Source organism: Salmo trutta, chromosome 10, assembly GCF_901001165.1.
Source record: "Salmo trutta chromosome 10, fSalTru1.1, whole genome shotgun sequence".
Lineage (NCBI taxonomy): Eukaryota > Metazoa > Chordata > Actinopteri > Salmoniformes > Salmonidae > Salmo > Salmo trutta.
In genome coordinates this window covers 33,444,128-33,465,585 of record NC_042966.1, presented here as the reverse complement: position 1 = coordinate 33,465,585, position 21,458 = coordinate 33,444,128, and the positions used below count along the sequence as shown (strand labels likewise).

At 44.1% G+C, this 21,458-nt stretch overlaps 1 pseudogene; it reads left to right on the top strand.

Annotated features, from left to right (window-relative positions):
* Nucleotides 1-21,458, top strand: part of LOC115201587 (DNA primase large subunit-like) — a 104,165-nt pseudogene that overhangs the window by 52,328 nt on the left and 30,379 nt on the right.

Genomic DNA, 21,458 nt, shown 5'->3' with positions numbered 1-21,458 from the left:
TCTTCATGGTTGAGTTTAGTAACATCTCTTGTGTAAAACATTAATCACATCGCTGGGTTGGCGTACCATTTCTTCCAACTGGCAAGGATAAGAAAAACACTTTCTCTCCATAAGCCACCAAGTGACATCATTTCAATGAGGATGTTCAACTTTGTAAGACCTTAGCCAGCCTGTATCCTATGCTTTTAAGTTGCAGTATTATTACAGTAACATTGAATTATTTCAGCAACTTTCAGCAAAGTTCACTGATTCTTTCTAAACACGTTGATGTGCTGTTGTAGCTTGTGCCTCTTTTTGTCACACCCTGATCTGTTCACCTGTCTTTGTGCTTGTCTCCACCCACCTCCAGGTGTCGTCCAATTTCCCCATTATCCCCTGTGTATTTATACCTGTGTTCTCTGTCTGTTGCCAGTTTATTTTGTTTGTGAAACCTACCAGCATTTGTTCCCCTGCTCCTGTCTGTTTCTTGCTCCTGTTTTTTAGTCCTTCCTGGTTTTGACCGTTCTGCCTGCCCTGACCCTGAGCCTGCCGTTCTATACCTTGCCCCACCTCACAGGATTATTGACCCCTGCCTGCCCTGACCCTGAGACTGCCTGCCGTTCTGGACCCTTTGCACCCTCTCTGTATTATTGACCCCTGCCTGCCTTTGACCTGTCGTTTGCCTGCCCCTGTATTAGAAATACATTTTTGTTTATTCGACACTGTCTGCATCTATGTCATACCTGAAACCTGATAGTACGAACTGGCCATGACTGACCCAGCACACTCGGACCAGCTCCACAACGCTCTCTCCTCCCAAGGAGCCACCATTGTCTTATGGAAGGGTTCCAGACCTTAGCCAAATGCCATGACCGAGCGTTTAACACATTGCTGGAGCAACTCCGTCGGTTGTCTGTTAGGCAGTCTACCACAATGGTGATCTCCCAGCCTACCACAGTGTCCCGAGAACCCCGCTTACCTCCTCCGGAGCGCTATGCTGGAGATTCCGGAACCTGCCGGGCTTTTCTCTCCCAGTGCTCCCTCATTTTCGAGCTGCACCCTTCTTCGTTCCCCTCAGCCCGCTCGAGGATAGTGTACATCATAACGTTGATGTCCAGGAGTGCACTCGCCTGGGCCATGGCGGTGTGGGAGCAACAATCCGCCATCTGCATCAGTCTGTAGGAGTTCGTGGAGGAGGTTCGGAAGGTGTTTGATTCTCTGTTGTTCGCAAGCTGCTCCAGCTACGTCAAGACTCCCGTAGTGTGGCAGGCTACACAGTGGATTTCCACACGTTGGCAGCGGAGAGTGCTTGGAACCCGGAAGCGCTGTTCGACATGTTCCTACACAGAGTATCAGAGGATGTAAAGGACAAGTTTGTAGCCCGGGAACTACCGACGGATCTTGACTCATTCATCGCCTTGACCATTCGGATCGATGGGTGACTACGGGAACGAAGGAAGGAGAGGGGATTCGATTCCACCTCACCTCCGAGGTATCCCGGAAGTCCCCACCGGCTCCATTGCCGAGAGAACCCAAGGCTACCCGAGTTCCCCGAGAGCCTCCAAAGACTGCCGATTGACCTCTTCCCGAGCTCTATAACTAGGCAGAGCTTGGCTGTCTCCAGCTGAACGGCTATACAGGCTTCACACTAAGAGCATCCTATATTGCTGGACTACTGGTCATTTCATCTCCACCTGTCCACTAAAAGACCAAGCTCACCGGTAGGAACGAGTACTCTGGTGGGCCATACGGAGAACCTTTCCTCTCCCCTTACTCACATCCCTTTTCATGCCATGTTGCTGTGGGGGAACCAGTAAAAATCTCTCCGGGTACTCATTGACTCTGGGACAGATTTATGGATGCTACCCTGGCTACCGAGCTGGATATCCTCACTCAGCCCCTCTCCATTCCCATGGATGTTAGAGCACTGGACGGGCGCTCTATAGGCCAGGTCATCCACAATACCACCCCCATCAATCTACATGTGTCAGGGAACCACAGCGATATGATCTAGTTCCTGCTCATTAAGTCTCCTCAGGTTCCCGTGGTATTGGGATTCTCCTGGCTCCAGCGACACAATCCCCTCATTGACCGCTCTGCCACGCCCATTGCCTGAAGTCAGCGCAGCCTGCCCGAGGTGTCTTCCTGGGGACTCGGAAGTTGCCCCGGACTTCTCTGCCATTCCAGCAGAGTACCAGTACGGTGTTCAGTAAGGCCCAGGCCACTTGGCTGCCGCCGTACCGACCTTATGACTGCGGGATTGACCTTCTCCCAGGCACCATTCCGCTCAGGGGACTACTGTACTCTCTGTCGGGTCCGGCGACCAAGGCTATGGAGACCTACATTGAGGATTCTCTAGGGTTCACCCATCCTTCTGCCTCCCCCGCCCGGTGCAGGATTCTTCTTTGTGGAGAAGGACAAAACCCTGTGCCTGTGCATCGAATACTGGGGTCTCAACGACATCACAATGAAGAACTGCTACTTGCTACCTCTCATCTCCTCGGCCTTTGAGCCACTCCAGGGAGCCACCATGTTCTCCAAGCTGGACCTACGGAATGCCTACCACCTGGTGTGGATACTGGAAGGGGACAAGTAGAAGAGTGCCTTCAACACTGCCAGCAGGCACTACGAGTACCTGGTCATGCTCTTCGGCCTTATCAACGCCCCTGCTGTGTTCCAGGCTCTGGTCAATGATGTTCTCCGCGACATGTTGAACCAGTTCGTCTTTGTCTACCTCGATGACATCCTCGTCTTCTCCCGCTCCACCCAAGATCACATGCTCCAATTCCGACAGGTTCTCCAGCACCTCCTGGAGCACCAGATTTTGTAAAGCAGAGAAGTACAAATTCCACCGCTCCACCATCCCCTTTATGGATTAGATCATCGCTGCAGGGACCATACAGATGGATCCCGGGAAGGTGAGAGCGGTGGTGGATTGGCCCCAGCCTACGTCCAGAGTACAGCTGCAGCGTTTCCTGGGATTCGCCAACTTTTATCACCGCCTTATCCGGGGCTACAGCACCCTGGCTTCCCCCTTGTCTGCACTCATCTCTCCCAAGGTTCCGTTCACATGGTCCCCAGCTGCTGACCGGGCGTTCCGGTATCTCAAATACCACTTCACCACAGCTCCCATCTTGGTTCATCCTGACCCGTCCCGTCAGTTCGTGGTGGAGGCCGATAGCTTTTGCATATCCCATGTGCTGTCCTTTCTTCTTTTGCAGCTGACAGCCCGCTCTCTACCGGCAGTGTAGTCTGATGAATGACTCCAACTTTTGCTTAACCACCTCAGGTAATTGGCATATTGATTCCTCTGCTGATGTTTTAGGTCATTCATTATGACAATATAGTCATTATGCACTCCCAAAAAATACTGCTCATCAAAACCAACGGGGCATGTAGGAACCCAAGTGTAAGGGAACTGAAAGAACTGTGGTCTACAGTCTGGGGTTCGATTCCAGGCTGTGTCACAGCTGGCCGTGACTAGGAGCCCCACTTGGCGGTGCACAATTGGCCCAGCAACATCCGGGTTAGGAGAGGGTCTGGCCAGCGGGGCTTTCCTTTGCTTATCATGCTCTAGGGACTCCTTGTGGTGGGCTAGGTAACTGCAAGCTGATTTCGGTCATCAGTCGTACAATGTTTCCTCAGACACGTTGGTACAGCTGACTTCCGGGTTAAGTGAGCAGTGTGTTAAGGAACAGCGCAGCTTGGTGGGTCATGTTTTGGAGGATGCCTCTCTCGAACCCGTTGGGAAGTTGCAGAGATGAGACAAGGTCGTAACTACCAATTGGATATCACAAGAATGGGGTAAAAAATAACTGGTGAATTCACACCTTGATTAGAGTTCAAACAAATAGCAGTGAGAAACGCTCCTCAAACCCTCAATGCAGACGTTTATATATCAAATAATTTCTGTGTAACAATGAAGTACCTTTATGTAATTGATTTCCATGACAATTGGCAAAAATATATTTTTAGCAAAAAACTATTTCTCAAGCAAGAATTTTGCTTGGACTGTCCGGGAGTAGTCTGAGGGAATTTACCGCCTGGTGATGTCACCATGGAAAGCAGAAACGCCCTCCCATGCAAACCTGCTGATTAAAAGGTCCTGTGTAGATTGTATTTTTAACCAGCAACTATCAGGAAATAACACTGATCAAATGTTGTCACACTTTTACAGTGTTGGTTTTATCAGCTGTTGTACAATATGATATAAAACTGAGAAAACATCTTAAAGTCCCAGTGCAGTCAAAAATGTGATTGTCCTGTGTTTTTATATACGCTTCCACACTGAGGTTGAAATAATACTGTGAAAATGCTGATAAATAACCCTTTAGAGTAAAAGCTGTTTAAAAACTGCCTGAAATTTCAGCCTGTTTTGGTGGCATGGAGCTGTGGCCTGCCTGGTGACATTTACCAGGCGGTAAATTGGTTAATAGACCATAATAAAGATTTCCAAACCTCTCTGCCAATAACAGCTAGTTTTATTTTTTCCCTTCCCCACTCAGACCACTGCCAGACAGTCCTAACAAGGTTCTTGCTTGAGAAAATTGCTCTTTGCTAAGAGCTATTTTTGTTACTTTGTTTTAAATTATAATAGAAATGTTACCCAGGAATGATTTGATATTGAGATAAAAACAGTTCCATTGGACCTTTAATAAAAAAACATATTTTTAAGTAAATTTCTAGGGAACATTTCACAAATGCTCCCAAATCCTCTTTGTGCCACTTTTCCCAGAAAAGGCCTAACGTTCCAAACACCAGATTCCTTTTGAGAAACTGTCTCCTCTGCCTCCAAACACTGTAATAATGGAAAACAAACTCCAAACCTAATGTGTCAACTGGAAGCCAGAGCTTTTATTTTTATAGCCAGGCCCCGAGAGCACCCACCCACCCATGACCGACAGACTGCCTGAGCAAAATAAAGTCAAAGGAAAGCCCTTCGTACCGCCACGACCTCTCTGAAGATTACTAGACTCTACTCCTGGGGTAGGCAACTAGATTCAGCCGCAGGCCCATTTTTGACGGAACAAATGGTAGGGGGGACGGAAAATAATAATAATAATTTGTACACTGCAAATTGATGACAACTAAGCCTAAAAATGGATTATATTTTAAAATAAAAACAATTTAGTGGGAATGCTTGAATAGATTTCCTAAATGAAAGCCATTGTTAGCTGAATTCCTGGTGATTTTTGTATTTTTTGACCCAAATCTAAAATCCTTAAAATCCCCCTCACTGTCTTACTCTTTTACCCCCTCACTGTCTTACTCTTTTACCCCCTCACTGTCTTACTCTTTAACCCCCTCACTGTCTTACTCTTGAACCCCCTCACTGTCTTACTCTTTAACCCCCCCGCCACGGTCTTACTCTTGAACCCCCTCACTGTCTTACTCTTTAACCCCCCCGCCACGGTCTTACTCTTTAACCCCCCCGCCACGGTCTTACTCTTGTACCCCCTCACTGTCTTACTCTTTAACCCCCGCCACGGTCTTACTCTTGAACCCCCTCACTGTCTTACTCTTTAACCCCCCCGCCACTGTCTTACTCTTTAACCCCCCCGCCACGGTCTTACTCTTGTACCTCCACTCTCTTTCATCCTCCCTCTCTCTACTTTCTGCATTCTCTTTCTTCCTCCTTCGAACTCTTCTACACATGCTATCTTTCAATGGCTTTCTGAAATTGCCTCTGGCGCAGTCCCCTGCTCTGTGTTGGAATGATCCAACCTGGGCCCTACAAGTGTAAGCCCGTCCTGGCTTTCAGGATAGGACCCACCAGGGAGTCCTGGTTTAGATTAAAGCCCCTCCACCTGCCTCTCACTGGCCATCTAGCCCTCCTGTTGCCTTCCTGCACCTGCCAATGATTGTAAAGGAGAGCTGAAAAATGGAGGCTTTCCCCAAAGGCAACTCTACCAACCAGCTGTGTCTATTGGTTTTTAATGGAGCCCGATTGAGGCCTCTTTTAATTGGATGCGTCATTGCCGACATAGAGGTTGTTTCGACTGCAGAAAGGTTCCCACTGTGTTTCAATGAAAGGCTATGCATGCTGGGGCAGTCAGATAAGGTAGTGTCATGGGGCCAGCTTGTGCACTAGAAACAAACCTGTGTCCTCAAGCAAACCAGCTGTTGAATCGAAACGAATAAACAAGGGGACTTGGATGCAGAAGCGATAGCTGGCAGGGCCACACTCCATCAGAATTGAGCAGGCAGCATTAGCCCAAAGCCCGTGCTTCAGTATTCAGTGGACCGTCGGTCGCTAGGTCCCACAGCTGATTCCCTTTCACTTTGAGACTTTCTGTGGTAAACGCTAGATTACCAGTGAAGGGTCCGGTTTCATCCGCGGCCAAGGCTTAACAGATTTCAAAGGCAGCTTCTATAGTGTATCATTGATCCCCCTTTACAATATTTTGATCGTAATGTGCACCACCTCTCCTTTAGAATTGTAAGGCACACTAGGAAAACTCAAGACATGAATAGTACATATGTTCTGAATGATTTATGTATCATATTTTATTAAATATACAGTATTATAATTCACTATAATTTTCCATGAAATGACAAAGCTATATAGATATTGGCCTAAGTCAACATGATAAATCTATGAGAGTAAATGTCCTCCTCTAAGTAGTGTGGCAATATGGTTTGGAAGCTTGTGTTTGAGAGGCAATGGCACTGAGCTTTTAGCCCTACTCAGGTCTGCACTGTTTTAGTGATGCCTAAATGACCTTGTTTAATCACACTTTATTTAACTAGGCAAGTCATTTAAGAACAAATTCTTATTTACAATGACGGCCTATACCGGCCAAACCCGGACGACGCTGGACCAATTGTGCGCCACCCTATGGTACTTCCAATCACAATCCAGTTGTGATACAGCCTGGATTCAAACCAGGGTGTCTGTAGTGACACCTCTAGAACTGAGATGTAATGCCTTAGACCGCTGCGCCACTCGGGAATCACTATATGACCCAATATATTTCGTAAATGTTGCCTCATGAGCAATTAGGTGGTCAAGTCACACAGGCTATGGTTTTAGAAACCTGATTAGCCTGTAACCTGGCTGTTTTTGCTCCATTAATCGAATGGCCTTTCAAATGGCATTTAGTCAAAATTTCTGGGTCACCTGGATTACTTCAGTGCCATAAGGAAAGGGCTGTGGGATCAAAGGGTGAGAAAATGCACATCACATGTATAAAGCTTTGGGAGGATAATTATGATTTTGACCTTTACCCATGGCATCAAACCAAGATGCCCAAATTAGGCCATTTGAGACATTGCAGTAAAAACAACATTTTGCAGCAATATTGTGTGTGTAAATGTTAATATCTTCCAGCAGTTTTTAGCATGTTAGGTAACCCCATTTGTTTTGTTAACAGAGTCAGATTTCAGGCTGTACAGTTGTGGCCAAAAGTTTTGAGAATGACACAAATATTTATTTCCACAAAGTTTGCTGCTTCAGTGTCTTTAGATATTTTTGTCAGATGTTACTATGGAATACTGAAGTATAATTACAAGCATTTCATAAGTGTCAAAGGCTTTTATTGACAATTACATGAAGTTGAAGCAAAGAGTCAATATTTGCAGTGTTGACCCTTCTTTTTCAAGACCTCTACAATCCGCCCTGGCATGCTGTCAATTCACTTCTGGGCCACATCCTGACTGATGGCAGCCCATTCTTGCATAATCAATGCTTGGAGTTTGTCAGAATTTGTGGGTTTTTGTTTGTCCACCCGCCTCTTGAGGATTGACCACAAGTTCTCAATGGGATTAAGGTCTGGGGAGTTTCCTGGCCATGGACCCAAAATATCGATGTTTTGTTCCTCGAGCCACTTAGTTATCACTTTTGCCTTATGGCAAGGCACTCCATCATGCTGGAAAAGGCATTGTTTGTCACCAAACTGTTCCTGGCTGGTTGGGAGAAGTTGCTCTCGGAGGATGTGTTGGTACCATTCTTTATTCATGGCTGTGTTCTTAGGCAAAATTGTGAGTGAGCCCACTCTCTTGGCTGAGAAGCAACCCCACACATGAATAGTCTCGGGATTCTTTACTGTTGGCATGACACAGGACTGATGGTAGCGCTCACCTTGTCTTCTCCGGCAAGCTTTTTTCCGGACTCCCCAAACAATCGGAAAGGGGATTCATCATAGAAAATGACTTTACCCCAGTCCTCAGCAGTCCAATCCCTGTACATTTTGCAGAATGTCAGTCTGTCCCTGATGTTTTTCCTGGAGAGAAGTGGCTTCTTTGCTGCCCTTCTTGACACCAGGCCATCCTCCAAAAGTCTTCGCCTCACTGTGCGTGCAGATGCACTCACACCTGCCTGCTGCCATTCCTGAGCAAGCTCTGTACTGGTGGTTCCCCGATCCCGCAGCTGAATCAACTTTAGAAGACGTTCCTGACGCTTGATGGACTTTCTTGGGCGCCCTGAAGCCTTCTTCATAACAATTGAACCGCTCTCCTTGAAGTTCTTGATGATCCGATAAATGGTTGATTTAGGTGCAATCTTACTGACAGCAATAATCTTGCCTGTGAAGTCCTTTTTGTGCAAAGCAATGATGATGGCACGTGTTTCCTTGCAGGTAACCATGATTGACAGAGGAAGAACAATGATTCCAAGCACCACCCTCCTTTTGAAGCTATTGAAGTTATTCGGAATCAATCAGCATGACAGCGTGATCTCCAGCCTTATCCTCATCAACACTCACACCTGTGTTAATGAGACAGTCATTTACATGATGTCAGCTGGTCATTTTGTGGCAGGGATGAAATGCAGTGGAAATGTTATTTTGGGATTCAGTTCATTTGCATGGCAAAGAGGGACTTTGCAATTCATCTGAGCACTCTTCATAACATTCTAGAGTATATGCAAATTGACATCATATAAACTGAGGCAGCAGACTTTGTGAAAATGAATATTTGTGTCATCCTCAAAACTTTTGGCCACGACTGTTTACTATTAGGGGACTGTCGGAGCATCTTCATTGATCAGTTTATTCTTTGGCAAGGCACACTAACGTTGCACAAAGACAAATCAGTTAATTTATGGAGGGCTCTTGCTCAAATGCTAGGCACTGAGAAAATCAATCACACACACATCGATCAGTGGGATTGATCTTGACCAATGTAACATTTTGCTGGGAGGGACAATAAAAATGGATACAACTGGAAAACGTGCAGGATCAATGTTACATTTGATTTATTCCAGAAACCTGGTCACTGGTTTTGATTCAGTGGCACTTTAGCCACTTAAAACACATTAAACCATATTTCTCTTGCTCCCCGGTATGCACCAAATGTACTTCATATGCGCAAAAAGCTGCCATTCAATGAATACGTCTGACTGTATTTCTGTATAGTGCAACAATAGCTTTCTATGAGGTACAATTACCTTTCTGTATAGTACAATTACATGTTTTATACAAAGATTGTTGAGAGTAAGCTGTTATTATCATAGCCCCAGGTAATGGAGCCAGTGGACCCAAAGTCCTAAATGGACCCTGAGACCAAACCATGTCCTGCTGTAGCACTTTGTAGGCTAATGATGACAATGTGTTCTTTCTCTGGAACTGTTGTGATAGACTGCTGTAATTTATTTTCTCTTTCTCTGCCTCTCTCTCTTGTTTGTCCATTGCTGTCCTTGTAGCCATGGCTATGTGGATCAGGACTACAGCATACAGAAGAGTACTGGGAACATGTCTTTGGAGCATATCGATCCGGTGAGTATGCATTGAAACACAAAGGACACATTTATACTAGGGAGGACAAGGAAGGTGGAGAGGACGCTGGTTATATCAGAACAGAAATGTACAGTCATTGCAGCAGTTTTCTGTCCACCTATCTCAGTATTGGTTCATACTGTATGTTTCCATCAGTGGTGAAGTGGTGAAGCCTTTTACGCACCCTTTTTAGATTTTATTTTTGCTCAAGCGTTTACCCACCTTTTATGGAAAATTGCATTGCTAGTAATAGGGAGCTTTACTTTACTTTACCGAAAACCGCGGTCAGCGTTTACCCAACGGTTTTATCACCACTACATCACTACATCCTTAAGATCACCACTAAAACAAGTAGCTTGTTCTCACCGTCTTAAAGACCTTTTTCAATAATTGTCCATTGATTGCACAGGGTCATGTCATGATTATATGTTTTGGCAAATGTCTTCAGTGTTCACAAGAATTACTGCTTGAAACTTAACTTTTGAGGCAATAGTCCTCGCATTTCATGCCCAATGTCATGCCCAATGTGTTAGCGAGACAGAGTGTTCTCTACATTGACATTCAGAAGGGATTCCGAAGGGGTTTTAATGAACCATTGTGGTCTCTATGAGGGGGAATTAAACTGATCGAGGCCACAGCTCAGCTCAGACTCGCTGTGCATTCTTCACTTTCTCCATTTCAGAGACCACTGCTGTTCCAATTAAGTGGCCCGTCAGCAAATGCTAATTTCGTCCTTCAGATTTACCCACTCTCAAACAGAAGTCATGTATCCACTTGTAAATAGTAGCCCTTTTAAAGCAAGATCTGGCGCATAAGCAAGAACATTTCCGTTCAATCAAATGACTCGATCTCCAAACGGAAATGTCACGCACAATGCTTTAAATGTTCACTTTTAGTATTTAGTACTCAATTTCTCAATGTCAAAATCACACAGCATTCTTTCTAAGTGTGTTGATGCAAGCAAGCCATGTATGTGAACCAGAAATGGATACTATACCACAGCTAGGAGTCGACCAGGGAATCAGCTTTGTCGTCTCTACTGGCGAGACATTCCTCTACTACTTGGTCAAGGGAGAACGAATGAGACCGAGAGGGCTTTAATTTTAGCTGTTTGTGATGTGGTGCTCAACAGATGGAAAAGGCTGGCTGTGGGTCTAGTTTTTTTTCTCTCTCTCTATTCGGCACCTGTAGAGTTGGCTTTGGGCTCCGAGTGGCTAAACCAGAACTTTGTGATCACTAGACGGCTGGGCTCGATGAGCACCGCTGCTCTCCTGCAGCTCTACTAAATAAGCTTTCCTCTTATGAGCCATTTAATAATGGCATGTATGTATGTGTGTATGTATGTGTGTATGTGTGTGTGTGTGTGTGTGTGTGTGTGTGTGTGTGTGCTTTACATGATATTGAGCTGTATTAACAGTACCACCACAGCTTTAAGTGATAAGGATGCCAGGCCTAGATAAAATCAGGAGGACATTTTAGCTTAGTCTGGATTATGATATTGCGGGCCACGTAAAACTGACTGCATATCGGTGCGTTCAGAGAGCAAAGATGGAAATATGGAGTCATTGGTCGATGAAACGGTTCATTCCATGCAGCTTTTTGGTTGCATTGCTGCCATGGTAAAGTTAGGCAGTTGACTTTTGCCTGCATATCTAAATGTGTCCCCTCTTCCTTCAGCTATCGGTCGAGCCCTTCCCCCTGTGCATGAGGCAGCTCCACCGGTTGCTGAGGGAAAGCCACCACCTCAGCCACGGTGGGCGCATCCAGTAAAAACTTTTCCTCAAGGGCATAGGCCTCACTCTGGACCAGGCCCTGCAGTTCTGGAGGTACGAGTTCCTCAAGGGCATAGGCCTCACTCTGGACCAGGCCCTGCAGTTCTGGAGGTACGAGTTCCTCAAGGGCATAGGCCTCACTCTGGATCAGGCCCTGCAGTTATGGAGGTACGAGTTCCTCAAGGGCATAGGCCTCACTCTTGACCAGGCCCTGCAGTTCTGGAGGTACGAGTTCCTCAAGGGCATAGGCCTCACTCTGGACCAGGCCCTGCAGTTCTGGAGGTACGAGTTCCTCAAGGGCATAGGCCTCACTCTGGATCAGGCCCTGCGGTTCTGGAGGTCCGAGTTCGTCAAGGGCATAGGCCTCACTCTGGACCAGGCCCTGCAGTTCTGGAAGTCCGAGTTCGTCAAGGGCAAAGTGGACGCAGACAAGGTAAACTTCTTGGATGTGAATAATTGAAAGATATAGAAAGCAGCTCGAGGGAGAAACAACAGTATAGTACATACATGGACATTATTAAGGTGGTCCTCTCGGCTGGGTAACAATATTGCCATTTCAATTTCTCTACTAGCTATATTTTGAAGTAGGAAGGCAATGACTCCTGACCTACATGACACAAGGTATTCATAAAGAAAGGCTCAGTTCCTCAGCGGTTGATTGTATGGCCTAGAGGTCTCCAGATATTTGTATTGATGGTGGAGATGACCTTTCGTTCCTCCAGGATCTTAATGATATAGTTGTGAGCGAATGCACCTCGGTTATGACTCCATCTTATTTTCATGTCTACGGTACGTTCAACAAGAAAATGACTGTCCTCAGCGGGACTAGTCTCTCCATGTCTCCACCTCTCATACTGCATCTGAACGGTTCTTTCCAATTGATCCTCAATCACCAGAACCCTGATGAGGTTCCCATCTCTACCCGAGGGGGGGTGTCTGAAGGCTGAGACATTTGAATATAATCGCCTCTGTCAACAGATTCAAGTGCTCATTCACGCTGTTCAGTTGTAAATTCCTTTATCGTTCAAGTGGAATTTCACCTCGGTTAGGCTCAGCTGGAGAATGACACTACCCCCCCCCCCCTCCCACTCTCGTCTTGGCTACACACCCTGATGGTGTTTCCCTTTGCTAGGACAAGTGTAGTGGTTTCTATTTTCTAGTTGCATGCATCTATGGTCATAATGTTAGTGGCTATTTCAGGTAAGAACTTCAATTTGCGGGACTATGGTAAGCGTGTTGAGTGGCTGATTGCGCAAACCTGTTTATGTCATCAGTTATGGTGGGTAATAATAATAAGAAAATAAAAGCAGCAGTTAAGAACTTTGGAATTCTAGAATGATAAACGTAATTGGCATGTCTTTGAGGAAGTTTGCTCTGTCTTTTTAGACCCTCATTTTCAGGAAGATAGCGAATTCATACCATGGATGAGGGATAGATGTTCAAATCTGCATTAACAACATGCATATGAGGATTCTGCCAAGTGTTATTCCCGGGCTGTATGCATAGGCTTGAATGTATCAACAGCACAGGCGCTATGCTGCAAAAGAAGCATCCTTCATTTACCGGGACCTTTTGTTCATTTTATATTTGTGCTTTAATATTCAGTAGAGCTTGAATATGGAATATGAATAATTTATGGGTTAAGAAAACATGATTTGGTGAATTGTCACAATGTAACACCTTTATGTCTAGGTCTCCGTTGTTCAATACATTCTCTGCAGTCAAAGCACTTTAAAAGCATAAATTATTCATTTTGTGGTACATTCTTCTCATTTGCAAGATAAAACAGCTCACGAAGAAACAAACAAATAGCCTTCCAGAGGTATGGTATTGGTGGGGGATGGATAAGGTGTGTCTATATGCACCTCGGATAATGTAAAATGAGGTAAAACACAATGGTTTTCTTTCTACAGATACTGCATTTTTGCTGATTATTTTTTAAATGGTTTGCATTTTTCTGTGACAACAGCGCAGAGAAAATAGGTGCCTGTGCCACTTTCAAGGAAATAATATGTCGCTTTGTAAGGGCAATAAATTAAGATATAGCAGAATAGTTTTCGGACAATAATTGTTTTGAAACACCACCTGACAAAAAGAAAAATGACCACAGATTTCAGTTTCACAATATAAACTGACAGGCCCAAAACGGGTAGCTAGAATCAAACAGGGTTTTAGAAACTGGAATTGTCATATAGGTTTTGATCAGAATAAGACTTGATACAAGTTAGACTAGATAATTCTAGATATTAACATTAGTCTTCCATGTACATGGCTAGATTTACACTGTGGTCATTGTCCTACTGGCTGGAGTCAAACCGCATGAACCAGTGACACAATTTGACTGGCACTTTCACACTGCAGTGTATGCTTACTGAGCTGCCCTTTTGATTTTCACATTTGCACAAAGTTGGGAGGGAAAAGGAAGATGAAATATGTCAATACTGTATATTTTGTCCGAAAAATAGCAGCACTCGGCTTTAACACCTGGAATAAAATAATTTCTGTGCACACTTCTCAACTTTCTTTGGAACTCATTTAGGCATCCAGTTGATTAGGTTAATTGTAAGAGCAATTAAGACTGGCCTTTTCAACTGAGACTTCAGCAGTCCTCTTAAGAACCAAACCTTTGCCAAGCTGTACTGGCTTCTATGGAGACACGCCACAGTTCAAAGAGTTACTGGCTTCTATGGAGACACGCCACAGTTCAAAGAGTTACTGGCTTCTATGGAGACACGCCACAGTTCAAAGAGTTGCTTGTGCTTTGACTACTGCTAAGCCACTTTCACACACTCTCAAAAGCAATAAGAGGATCTATTTTTTCCTATTCATCCAGCTTCACTTCCTCCTGCTCCACATCCCCCATCCGACAGTAGTCTCCTGCCATTTATCGTGTAAGCGGCTCGTAGCCCGGTCAGGCGGACACATTCTCTGCCAGTCATGGAACGCCACTCTTCAAAGTGCCCTATTTCCAGAGTGGCTGGGTCCCCTCGGTCTGCCCCCCTCAGGTGTAACCTGGACGGCCGCGCACATGAACTAATGTGTGTAAGTTCCATTATTGATTTAAGTTCAGCATGAAGCTGATCGGTGTAAATAAATCATGGCAAGAAGCCCCTTAGCCCTCTCAAAGCTCCTTCCCAGCCCTCTCCATGCACCTGGAACATGACTACATCCTCAGAGAACCCTCATCAATATTGCACTGTCTCACGCCTCTGCACTCTCACCGCATACGCTTCATATCAATAGCCTGGACCATGGTAACCTTTTCTTCTTTGTGGTTGGAGGCCAGGGGCCGAATGGCCTGGGATCCTCTGACTGGCTCTCGTGGCCCTCGGGTCTCCACTGTTGCTAAGCGGACAGTGTTAACATTTATGTTGATGGAGCGTGGACAATGTGGGGTGCATCAGAGTGAAACTCATTAGACTGGCTCACTGGTGGACCAATCTGCAGAGGAGCTAATCCTCCTGACTGGCCAGGGAGGGACACTCCATGCCCAATCTACATGAGTGATTCCCATTTCATTTCCGAATTATATTCCATCTAAAGATGAAAGCAGCAAGTCTGAACCAAAGTGCATTTTTATGTGCTGCCGTTCTCTTTTTTTTAACAGTCTAGCAGGTGTTAGTAGCTTATGTAGCAGCTGCATGTTGGAGCATCTTTTATAGCTCTTGCGGGTGAAATGAGCCTATAAGCACAGGCATATGGACCTGTGTAGGTGTACTGTTGACCTCAAGAAGATGACATCAACACAGATATTATGTTTGATGTATATCCAGGTCTACCTAAAGGCAATAAAAAATGGCTACAGCTAGATCCAGTCAGAGTAAAATTGTACATCATAAAACCATATTTTCCTTATTTCCTGCTCACCTGAATTAGACTCGAGTTACTTTGCTGTTGCCTCCCAAATCAAATATTATTTTGTTCGATTTGGAATTTTCTAGTTTGTTTGTTTCAAGGGATCATTCACTGGAAGTGTAATGAAATTGGTTTGAAATGAGATGAGCATAGATAATCAACTGGCACGCTAACACCAAGCTAGACCCTAATGACTGTTTATTACTGTTTTGAAGCTCATCAATTAAGCAGAATAAAAGGTGCGTGCATTGTCACAAGGCCTGGATAACAATTACTTAATCAGGTTTACAAATGTCAGTGCTTTAGCAATTTGACAGTTACACTAATTGGGAACTCCAACAACCAACATCAAAGCCAAATACTTTTTTTTAAGATGAATGCAATTATTTTACAGATTCTAAGGATATTCAAAACGAAGTCAGTTGAAAGGGGGGGGATCCAAATACTTTTTTGCTTGCCACCTTATTTGGTCTTGGGGTTTTGAGGGAGAAACGGTGTTTCAAGAATATAAAGAGTCTCTTTGTTTCAGAGGCTCCTAATCCAGTCATTATTACTGTAGTATTACTCATTAGTGCTCTGGCTCTGAGGTAATGCCTGTGGAATGAATTAGCGGTGTGTTGTTTTAAGACAAGGTGAGACCTAGGGAGCATGCTGGCTAATTACATAGTTGGTCAACTTCTCTCCTAGTTTTATTAGCTCTGAGCTTTAGATAGCCTTGTTTTATTCGCTCTGAGCTTTAGATAGCCTTGTTTTATTTGCTCGGAATAGAAATATTGATTTTTTAATAAAACCGTAAAACTGTTTCATTCTACACTTGTCTTTTCTTTGTATTTGTGTAGTGAATTTAGGGTCAGGTGTTTGCTCATGAACAGCTGTTTTGATAGGCAGACGAAAGTGGATGGTTTCACAGGTGAGGTGTGGAAATTGCAGTTCTGCTGTTGTTACAAAGCTTTTCAACATTGCCAGGGTCTTTTCTACTCTAGCAATGTAACCTTCAAAAACAAATGCATCACTCGCAATAGACTTTGTTCTGTGGGGGCTGTTGAAGGATGACCACTGAGACTCAGAGGGCTGAGGGAGGAGAAGCAGCTCCCTTAACAACCAGCCTAAGGAGTCCACCAGGAGAGGGGCATCAGGATTCTTAATGTTCTCTACTGGTGAGTGGCAATGGCCCAGCGTGGCCTGATTCTGCCTAGGCTGCTGCTGCTTCCTACCGCAGTGTATCCTGGGATGGTCTCCAGATTTCAGTCGAAGCCTGACAGGATGTTTGAGAGCTAGGCTACGTGTAGGAATCGCACTCCCAACAGTTTAGCTGAATTGATCAGCTCCCAGTGAAAGAAATACCCTCGCTAACTTTCTCTGCAAGTGTGTGTCTGTGTGTGTGGGGGGGTTAGATGAGTTAATGTTCAGACCGCATCTGTAATTGAGAAGCATATCAAATATTTAGACATCACTCTTGGTATGAGGAGGATAATTCATGCCTATTGCAGCGTAAAATTGCATCAGCCCAATACTTGTAATGCAAATTCTAATATTTTGTTCACGTATGCATATAGCAGTATTCTAAATAAAGGTGTTTGTTCTGTGCCTATAATGCCAAGATATTCTACAACTACTGTGCAGAATAGCTGTGCTTAGTAACAGGGCAGTCCTCTCAATCTTCTTTATTGCTCTACTGTCTTCCAAAGTCTACTTTACTGAACGATGTATCTTGATGTGTTATCTTCAGGCAGGAAGTGGTGCATCATTTATGGTAAAAACACTGTCCCCTTTCCAATGGCAAAGGTAAGTGGTGTTCAGCAAGCACTGGATTGGTCCAGAGATAATGGACCTAGTTGGGTAGTATAGCATCCCCATTCCTTGACACACAAATGCACAAACGCACATACACACCACACACACACTGGCAAAGCAGCTGCCTGTTTAATTAGTGAACTCTCCTCCTCCTGAGGCATCAGCCCACAGCACCAACGTGGCCTCGTCCATCAAGCAGCCCTAACTGCCTGGCCTAGATGCTGTTTACTCAGCAAAACCCACCTGCACCTCCATGACTTCCCACCACTAATTGACAGAGAGAGGAGACAATCAAGGGTGGTAGGGTGTGAAGTGGGTGGGATTCACCACTGCTATATCTGTGTAGTTTTCAAGCATGTTAGGACACCTCGACTGAAGCAGGTTAGGACACCTCGACTGAAGCAGGTTAGGACACCTCGACTGAAGTAAATGCCTTACTTGAGTTGCTCCAGTGGAAACGTAATTATTTCATTCTAAGCCATTCTAAGTGATCCCTGGCCATGACCCCACTCTCCGAGGGTGTCTCTGGGGGAGTGGGATATGCAAACAACAAAATATCCCTCCACACACTTGTATATGTGTGAAACTGTACAAATATACTCACCCCCCTAGTTGACCTTTTGAAGTCATTCTGTGTCCAAAGCTTGGTTCAATCTATTTATGCAGCAAGATCAAGATAGTGGGATTGTTGAAGTTGGTTTATCTGATCAGAGTCATGTTATCGGATTATTTCACTGATAGCTGTCAAGGATGCATCTCAACTCTTATGTGGCATCCTCTTCTCATTGTCTCCGTTCCTTAAACTCTCCACTAATCTGAAAACAGGATAGGTGAAAGCAGTATGTCCAAGGCCTATCAGGCATCACGGAAGCTACATCTGTTGCACTGCCTCCACTTGTATTTGAACATCTGATTAACAATGTTTATCTGCAATGTGTTGTCCTCAAAAGTTCTGAAAAGGCCTGTTGGGTTCTAAAAACATTCTTGCATAATTAGCACTATGAAGATCTTTCCAAAATGAAGACTTGGATTATTGACATTGTGTGCATTGTTTTGCATGACTAATAACTTTGGGATCATTGGGTAACACATTGATCGTTTTTATTTGTGCTCATTAAAGTTTGCATTGAGAGAGAAATGAACACATGAAGCCAATTTGAACCATCAGGAAGGGGGTGCTTGCTAGGAGTGTTGATGTTTCCGCCTGGATTAGCCTATAAAACGGACTAATTGGATATGTTAACAGTTTCAGATTATTTATTTTTCACCTACAAAACAGTTAATTCTGTATTTGTGTGATGAGCAGTAGAACCAACATAGTTTTGGGCTTTTTGGTTTATTATGTCAGTGTGCTTATTTCAATGATGTAGTCTTTCTACTTTGTTTCAACATCACGTGCCGGCCTATAAACCCGTGCATGACAGAGGTGGAGCAGTGTATTCTGTTCTCCAGTTCTTTAACTGGATACCTGTAGTGAATAAACGCCAGTGTGCGCTAAAATATAATTATGCGCAATGTTATGGTATTTATTATGTAGGTATTTGTTTATTTTCATTATATCCTACAGTGAGACCAAAGACACCCTTTTTAACAAAGCCCTGTTTGTTTCTCCCTGGACTCCTATTCATGACTCAGTCCTCCATAAATCCACTTTGTTTTCCTGTCATCTGATACTTTCTCATTCACTGCCCTTGATTGAAACCGGGTAATTAGGTAATTGACCCAGGAACCTTGAGTGTGTCTGGCGACGCCGTACGTGACTGGCTGCGTGCAAAATCCTTCCAAACTTCAATTCCTCCTTGAAGGAGCTACAGGTTTTTATTATTCAAGTCACTCCCAGGATGTAATCTCTGTTTCCGTCTAGTTCTGTGCTTAATGTCTCTGCCGAGGCATTAGTCTTTGGAGCTCTCTTGCTTTTGCTGTCTGCTCTTGATACATTTCACACAGCCAGAGGAGAAAGGCAGGGAGCTGTGTACTCTTTTCGCACCCTGGAATCCTGAAAGAAAATACTTCCTGGATTGGAAAAACAAAGCTTCTGAACATAGGTGATGATTGCTAAGAGACTGGTGCCTCAAAATAACCTACACTATAGGCTTGGATTCTCTGAAGGAACTTTTCCAAAATTGGATTAAAACTGGATGGATTTGAAGAAGACTTTACATATTAATATAGCCAATATCCTCTGTGCTTTTCACCTTAATCCACAGCCAGGTTATATCCTACAGTTCCCAAAATGTAAGCCCACATTTATTTATTATCCATAAAGGCAGAGTCTACCAAACATTAGGAACACCTTCCTAATATTGAGTTGCACCACCCCGCCCCTACCTTTTGCCCTCAGAACAGCCTCAATTTGTCGGGGCAAGGTGTCGAAAGCGTTCCTCAGGGATGCTGGCCCATGTTGACGCCAATGCTTCCCACAGTTGTCAAGTTGGCTGGATGTCCTTTGGGTGGTGGACCGTTCTTGATACACACGGGAAACTGTTAAGCATGAAAACCCCAGCAGTTCTTGACACAAACTGGTGCGCCTAGCTTCTACTACCATGCCCTGTTCAAAGGCACTTAAATCGTTTGTCTTGCACATTCATCCTTTGAATGGCACACACACACAATCCATGTCTCAATTGTATCGAGGCTTAAAAATCCTTTAACTTGTCTCCTCCCCTTCATCTACACTAGGGTTGAATGGAGGGAACCCGGTTACCGAGATTTACCGCCCAAAACCACTCCCTTTTCCCGGGATAAATAACTGCCAGATACTGGTAAATTATGATAAATTATTTATATGAACAGCATGGTGTGAAATGAAACTGTTAAATTATATGCGATGTCTAAATCTGGCTTCTCTACGGCCTCTGCATGATGAATCATCAACCCTCAGAGTGGGGACAGACAGTCCATCTCAGTATGGAGCGCATTTCACAATGCATGTAGACCTATGATCTCATTGTAACTTTTTTCCTCTGACATGTAGGCCTACATTTGCTGCAGCATAGCCCATGATACAGTAATATATAGAACGAATGTGCATCTAATTTACCCATCTCCATCTGGCTTTCGAGGGTTACCTTGTTTTTAATTGCCAAAATGTATTTTTTTTATTGCTTCTGCAGAGTTTTAAACCATCACTTGAATATTGTTGCTTTAAATCAGTTCACGCGCAAACACTCTTGCACTCGCTCGCACACACAACCTACCTGACTGTGATTGAGAGGATCTGCATAGAAGAATGGGAGAAACTCCCCAAATACAGGTGTGCCAAGCATGTAGCGTCATACCCAAGAAGACTCAAGGCTGTAATCACTGCCAAAGGTGCTTCAACAAAGTACTGAGTAAAGGGTCTGAATACTTATGTAAATGTGATATTCACATTTACATATTGCTAAATTTAAAAAAAACTTTTTGCTTCGTCATTATAGGGTATTGTGTGTAGATTGATGAAGAAAAACATGAATTTAATACATTTTAAACTTAAGCTGTAACGTAACAAAATGTGGAGAAAGGGATGGGGACTGAATACTTTCCGAATGCAGTGTAGATGTCCGAGCCTACCTCTTTCAGGTAATAAATTCAGTGCAGTATTAGCGTTATGCCTTAAATTTAGCTAATTAATGATGGGTTATGCATAATAAGTTTCTAATTTATACCCTCTGTCTCTTGCTCAATTCACAAGGACCTGTTCTCCGCTGGCCTCTCCTTAAAAACCACTCCTTAGCTCTTGGAGTCCCAAGCAGGAAAAGCTAGACTTGAATAACTTGCTGGACATGATTTATTTGAGCATTTCTTATACCAATAGACTATTCGAAGAGGGATGCAATCTCTTTTTTGCTGAATGTTAAATTCAGCAGCCAATAGAACTCACGGGTAGTTTGAAAGAAGAGTAAATGCGCTATGGCGGTAGGCTATAGCAGTTATTCATTCAGAACCATAACCATTCAATCTTCTTGAAGAGACATGAAAGCCTTCTGCATCTAATTCTAGTCCTATATTATTCAAGGACATCAATAGAATGATGATGATAAGGACAACACAATGTGTTTTATTTAACTGTTGAAAGTGAGGAAGGAATGAAGTAATACTAGAGAAAGAGGAGTTAGGCTAATAACATTAGGGGAAATATTATGAAAGGTACTGTATATATGAGTCAGCCTACTAATTTGACAAAAAGGCCCTATTATATTTCAAAATCAAATTCGCTAGCCTACAGTGCTTTCGGAAAGTATTCAGACCCCTTGACCTTTTCCACATTTTGTTACGCTACAGCCTTATTCTAAAACAGATTTTAGAATATTTTGGGAGCTTCTCCCATTCTTCTCTGCAGATCCTCTCAAGCTCTGTCAGGTTG